Source organism: Semicossyphus pulcher, unplaced genomic scaffold, assembly GCF_022749685.1.
Source record: "Semicossyphus pulcher isolate SPU_LCO1_2020_fin unplaced genomic scaffold, fSemPul1.0.p SCAF_18, whole genome shotgun sequence".
NCBI lineage: Eukaryota > Metazoa > Chordata > Actinopteri > Labriformes > Labridae > Semicossyphus > Semicossyphus pulcher.
In genome coordinates this window covers 25,610,308-25,617,321 of record NW_027211691.1, presented here as the reverse complement: position 1 = coordinate 25,617,321, position 7,014 = coordinate 25,610,308, and the positions used below count along the sequence as shown (strand labels likewise).

At 40.1% G+C, this 7,014-nt stretch overlaps 1 long non-coding RNA gene across 1 annotated transcript; it reads right to left on the bottom strand.

The window, feature by feature from the left end:
• Positions 1-5,579: 5,579 nt before the first annotated feature.
• LOC138595599 (uncharacterized) lies at positions 5,580-6,026 on the bottom strand. The gene is made up of 3 exons (XR_011308553.1): positions 5,991-6,026; positions 5,767-5,823; positions 5,580-5,656 (listed from the first exon to the last, which is right to left on the bottom strand). It is a non-coding gene; the product is annotated as an uncharacterized lncRNA (long non-coding RNA).
• Positions 6,027-7,014: the final 988 nt, after the last annotated feature.

Below are 7,014 nucleotides of genomic sequence, written 5' to 3'. Positions count from 1 at the left end.
GGGTTTCAAGTCATTACAGAGAAGAGATTCAAAGAGGTTAAACATGAGCTGCTTCTCCTGTTGAACATGTGTTTCTTTTCTTTCCTGCAGACTGACTCCTCTGTCCTTCAGACGTCACGCTGGGACCAAGTGGTAGATTACTTTAAAGACACCTTCACACCTACTGACACACACACACACACACACACACACACACACGCTTTCTCAGGTGGAGGTCCTGGGAGGTTTTCCCTCCTGCGCGTCTGGTCAGAATTGATTGGATCTTGTTCAGAGACACAGTGTGACCTCTGCTGAAACAGACTTTATGCACCGACTGACTGAGTCCACATTCATTCTGTGCGTGCAGAGAGGTGGACCTGAGACTGCAGCAGACAACTGATTCAGGATGATCCAAGGAGATTCAAGGGTGCAGGTTTATAGAGGTTTGATTTATATTTAGATTATAGAATATTTAAGACAGCTTCAAGGACATGTCAGGGAGTTTCAAAGACAGGAAGGTTAAAGCATGTGTCAAGATAGCTATGGATGTTTATGGAAAATTGAAGAATCTTTCAGGGAGATTGTCATCTCAGCTACAAACTCCGCCCGTCTCCGTCCGAGCAGCGCTCCAACATCGTTCCAAATCTGTCATTGAGTTTGATAAACGGACTGAATGAGTGACAGATACAATAAAGACCTAACCACCGTAACATCTTCACAGGTTACTAACCCTGTCTCCGGTGCGTTTGTGACGTCAGGGGGTGACGCAGCAGAAAAGAGACTGACAGGAGGATACTTCACTGGCTGTGGGAAAAGAGACAATCGACATCTATAAGCGGGTCTCCCCAGGTCTGAAAAACCTGCGTCAGTGTGTTAAATTTCGGTGGGAAAGGGGTGAAAGTTTGAAAGGGGACTCTGATATTTTCAACCGAGATTTGAGAATCTTCTTGGGAGATCGAGGGATCTTTCTGGTAGATTTAGGGATGTTCTTGTTTAAGTCGAGGATGGTTTGGAATGTTCAGGAAGATTAAAGGACTTTTGATGATGTCTCAAGCTGATTAAAGGAAGTTTCAAAGACATTTTAGGATCTTTTAGGCAAGCTCAAAACTCTCGCTAAATGCCTTCAAATCTAAAATGAAAGACTTTGAGGCAGATTCCATAAGATGTCGATGTCTTTAAATTGCCTGCTTGAACAACTTTCTTTTCTTCTTTAATTTGTCCCTGTTTGTGCGTCTGTCTGCAACTTTTTGTTTTTTGCTGCTGTCTTGGCCAGGTCTCCCTTGAAAATGAGATTCTTAATCTCAATGGGACTACCTGGTTAAATAAAGGTTAAATAAAAATAAATAAATAAATAAATAAAATGTTTCAGGGAGATTTCAGGATGTTCAAGACTTTTTCACATTCATAAGGGAGTTTGTCGGTTGCATCAGGAAGATCTGAGGACATTTTAGAGAGATTTTAGGACGTTGTAGAGATAATGAAGGATGTTTCAGGGAGATCTGATGTTCTGAGGACCATTCAGTAGATTTGTTCCTGGGAGTTTCTTTGGATTAGGCACTGAAGCAAAAGCTGTGGACGTTAAGGGACATTCAGGAAGGTCTGAGGATGTTTTACATTCAGGGAAGTATCAGAAGTACTTTGTTTATCCCGGGTGTGTTGCTCTGACACAGAGAGGAATGGGCTCTCTGGTGATTTCAATACATGTCAGGATGAAGTAACAGAATAAGAGTAAATACAGTTAAACAGTTACGTACAGCAACACAACATTGTTCATTAACAGTAAAAGCAGTTTGTCAGATTATTGCACGGCTGTTCTCCGGTTCATGCGCAGTGTTTAGTGAAGCAGGGACGTTTGAGGATGAGGTGTTTCTGAGACCTTCATGATTTAAGGTGAGAGATCTCTCCTGAAGTTATATCGGACCTCTTCAGACTCTGGCCGTGTGACACACAGATCCAGTGGAGCCGTCTGAGTTATGAGATGTTAAATAAAAATGTGATTCGGCAGAAATCTTTTTAAATTCACCTTCGTGAGTTGGAGTGAGGAAAGGATGAGTTCTGTGCTGCTGACTTTGACTTCAGCTGGAAGAAAAACGGGACACTTGAACTCCAGCCTCTTTATACCATGTTTCTACTCTACTGATTCCCCCCAGTGCATGCTGGGATTTGTTCTGTTTGCCTTCATGAGGAAACCGTCTGGTTGACTGACTGACTGAATAAACCAGCAGCAGTCAGAAACAGCAGCAGAGCGCGTGTTAGTGTGTGTTAGTGACTCCAGCCATGACGCGTCACACAGTGTTCGTACTTACAGAAACATTTGCCTCCAACATTTACATCCTAATGAAAGAAACACACACGACATATACAGTGTGAAAGTTCTTGGAGCGCACAGAGCTCTGCCGCTCAGGCGGTTTTATAAAGGCAGGCATGAAATCACTTCCTGCTGAGCCACAGCTGCAGATCGATGAAAGCAGACATACAGCTTAATGCTGTGACGCCCACATGCTGCTCTCACTTCCTGTCTGAGAGCCTTTACCCTCCTGATGGGACTCTGTGTTCCTGGTGCAGGTGCAGGTGTGTCCCGTCACCTGTGTCAGCTGTAAACGAGTCCATCCAAACCTCCACTTTTTCTCTGCTTTCTTTGCCTCTTTAATTCCTCTGTCGTTCCACGGACAGAAACACGTGTGACATGTGACAGGCCAATTCTCTGATCCTCATTTAGACTCCTCGTCACTCCGTCTACCGCTCAGTCCTCCAGCTGTGGAGGTGTCGCACTCGCAGCTCGCTCAACATCTGTCAGAGATAGAAATATCATGTCTGTCTGCAGAAAGGACACTTTCACACACACGCACACACACACACACACACACATACATGTCTATAAATCTTTGTGAGGTCCACGTCTCCTCTATGCCTTGTGAGGGCCCCTACTTCCACTGTAGCTAGAATGGTGCAAACATCAAATGTTTCACTAGATGGGAGTACTGAGTGAGAATGTCACTTCAGATTTAAGAACACTCAAAGTAAAATAAATCTTTTTCTGCTGTAGTTATGAGGACCGGTGGCTGTTGCTAGGCAGATTTGACAACACACACACTTTTTTTGTTTTTGTTTGTTTTTAAGTGTCTCTCTCACAATAGGCAAGTGGTCTCATACTGCTGCTCTGGAGGCCATTTCTGGCTACCCTCCCCACTCCCATCCTGCAACCTGATGTCAAAAATATAATAAAATCCATTCATAAAATCATTTTTTTTGTGGGTGTTGTTGTTTACACCAGTTTAAATTACCCTTTCATATGCAATCAAAATAAAATCACAATTCTATTTTTTAAAATGTATTTAGTTTGGTGCAGAATAATGGCAAAGGTCAAAGGTTCCCGTACATAACCAGTTTTTTGATGAAAAGAGGGCAGCTTCGAAGCTTTATTTGTTGTTTGTCTGTGAACAACAAAGATGTCTCTTTCCAAATCAGACAGTTTCAAGGAAGATGGAGTACAGAGAGGACGCATATCTCTTTTCCATAAAGCTAAGAACGACGATGAAGCTGAAATAAAGAACCTCATTTTCAGATGTATTGTGCTTTCATGTTGTACATGTAGCACAATACATGTAGCCGTGGCTACAGGCTAATTTGAGTTGAAGTACATTAACTCAAGCTATGTACTTTAGTACAATGTGAGGAATTTGTACTTTACTTGAGTGTCTCTGTTTACTGCCACTTTATGCTTCCACTCCACTACATTTCCAAGGCAGATATTCTACTTTTTACTCCACTACAATCATTTCATTTGAATCGTTTATTTACTTTACAGATTACAAGCTGCATCAGAGTCAAAGCAGCATTTTTTAAGTGAATTAATTTTATTTACAATTGGTTAAGAAAAACAAATAACTATTATTTTCATTATCTTTTAATCTGTAGATTAATATGCTTTGTATAATTTTCAAAAGCCCAAGATGACATCTCCAATGTTATGTTGTGTCTGACCAACAGACCATAACCCAGAGATAATCAGTTTACTATCATATTAAGTAAAGAATCAAATTGACACAAGGCTACAACCAGCATTTGTTGAAAAATTACTACAATGATTATTCAGTTGAGACAGTAGTCGTTAACTAATCTGTTCAGTGACTAATTGATGCAGTCCGAAATAACTTCTAATCAATTACTGTACTCACTGTACTTAAGGGGGACTTTGAGGCTTTTGCAGTTATGTATAACAGTAGATGTCATCTACTACAGTAAAACACAATGTCAATTTAAAACCAATCAAAGGAAAGATTAAATGCACTGTTTGATATATCTGTATCAAAAAGCTGAGATACACTATATTATAAACCAAACTTGGCCACATTAAGTCTTTGCTGTTTACTGATTCAAACCGATGCAAGTTTCTACTAATGTCAGGAGGCTAAATGGAAAAAATCACCACTCATATAATAGCAAAATAACTTTTTTATTTTAGTGCCATTTAAAAGTGCTGGTTGTTTATTTTTGAGTCTCATGCCCAACTCATCAAATAAAACTCTGGGATTGGAGGACGGGTGTGCTGCCATCCTTAGGCATAGCAAAACTCAAAAAACACAAAGGACTTTGTTGAACTGTTTTCAGCAGTTAACATTAAAACAGCTGCTGTTCTACACATCACTCTGAACTTCCATGTGAGAGCTGAATTTAGAACCTCCTGAGGCAGTTTAAACACAACAAACAAATAATCTCAGTTCCAGCTTATTTTGAAAAAACCCACAATCATGAAGAAATCCGTTTCCTTTTACGAGTTGTGATGGCATTATATACTTGGTTCTTAACATCCCTCCAATCACGCCTGCAGAGTACCGGTTCTGCATCAAGAGCCTTTACACATTCCTCTTTACCAGGAACTCTTTGCAGAGTGATGTACCGACCCAGCTGTCGCCACACTGCTTCTTTTTCTTTTGAACTCCAAGGCCTGCGATGGCTTGTTCTCTGGGAGAGAAGTTGTGGCTCCACACCTGAAACAGAAATGAGCAAAAAAATAAATGTAGAATGGTGCTGACATCCTCACGAAGTTAAATATTATGCAGTCCTCTGTATGTTATGGATGGATGGTTTTCTTTTTCTACTTGTTTATTTTTGAAAAAGACTAGTTAGATCACTGTACTTCATACAATACCCAATATTACCTTTACAACCTTGCCAAGTGGTGAATGCAGCTGCTTTGCAATCTACTACTGTCCATAGTAGACTAAAGCTAGTTTATGACTTATTCCAAGTCAATAGCTCTGTTAGGCATGTAGCTTTTTCAATCTGATACATAGTTGTGGTTTAGCAGCGATGTGAGGAGAGCTGCAGACAGGAGTCTGTAAAAACCTTGATAATAAAAAATAAACCTTGTGGATGTAAAATGTCCTAAACGGAGCAAAGTTCAGCAACCTATTATTTATTGGTGCCGGTGATGCAGTAAATATGATACACTAAAATGGATGATGCCGTTTCCATATAGTGCTTGCATTACCTTTGAAAATACAGGAGATCAACTTCACTTGTCATTTTTGGTTACTACTCAGTAGCTGTCTCTCTTGGCTGACTTGTAGCAACATATCCTTCAGTGCATGAAGGTTACCTGTTGTCTGAGTCCTTTTCCCCTTGTCTGGAGGTCTTGAGGGTGAGGTCTCTGATGTCATGTCGTGTGTTTCTTCTACAAGAACAAAACAACACCTCAGCATTAACTACAAACTATCATACTGAAAGATACAATAATACGCATATAACAGTGTTTCTGCATTGATTATGAAGTTGTGTCCTTACCATCTGAATCTGGAACTGGCTCAGAGTTGGCCTTTGACCTCTTTTTTTTGGAGGACCCTTCAGGAGGAGAAAAACAGATGAGACAATATCATTACATCGTGAAGTTACATATTTTCAAAGTAGCCACAAATGAAGAAAAGTATTAAGTTCATAAGACATTATAGGAAACTACAAGACTGTTACTTCACAGGAGGAAACACGAGTAAGACAGAAGAAGAATTTACCTGTTTTCTGAGTCCTTTTCCGCTTGTCTGGAGGTCTTGAGGGTGAGGTCTCTGTTGTCATGTCATGTGCTTCTTCTACAAGAACAAAACAACACCTCAGCATTAACTACAAACTATCATACTGGAAGATACAATAATACGAGACATAACATAGATATTTTCAAAAGTGTTTAGAGCTGAGACTAACTGAGAATCAGCAGAAGGATATTTTTTAATAAACTTTGACGAGGAAGCCAGAGATGATGAGTTAATTTTGATTCTGATCTCATCAATTTTATTGCAAAAGAAATCTAAGAAATCATTTGCATTAAAGGGTGCACAGCTCACGGACTGTGGTTTTTGAGTAAGTTTAGCCACTGTGTTGAAGAGAAATCTAGGATTGTGTTTATTATTGGTTATTAGGCTGGAGAAATATGCTGTTCTAGCAGTATTTAGAGCACACTTAAGTACACAATCACGCCAAGCATGATAATAAACATCCAATTTAGATTTGCGCCATGCTCGTTCCATTTTCCTGCAGGCCTGCTTGAGATCAAGATTGGACAAGGCTGTTACTATTTGATGAAGATGGTTTTAAAACAAGAGCCTAAAATGAAGTTAATTTAATATCCTGGTTGGAGCTTAGACTGAAAATAGATTTGTAGATTAGAGCAACACCTCCCCCCTGTTTAGAGGCCCGAGCAACATGGGCGTAGTTATAGTCAGGAGGAGAGGCTTCATTTAATGGCAGAAAAGTATTAGGCTTCAGCCATGTTTCACATAAGCCAATCATGTCCAGCTCATGCTCAGTGATCAAATCATTAATCAGTAAGGCTTTGGTTGACAGTGATCTAATATTAATAAAGCAAAATTTTCGGGTTTTAAGCTCATCGGAGCAGTTTCCAGCGACAGGCCGTTCAGTGGAGCTTATGGTAGATCATTTAGGAATTGGAACAAGGTACCTTTTAGTAGTAGTAGTAGTAAGTTTTGGTTGCCTATGCAGGTAGGGATGCCGGGATATCGTAGTGATTAGCTTCGGTATTTT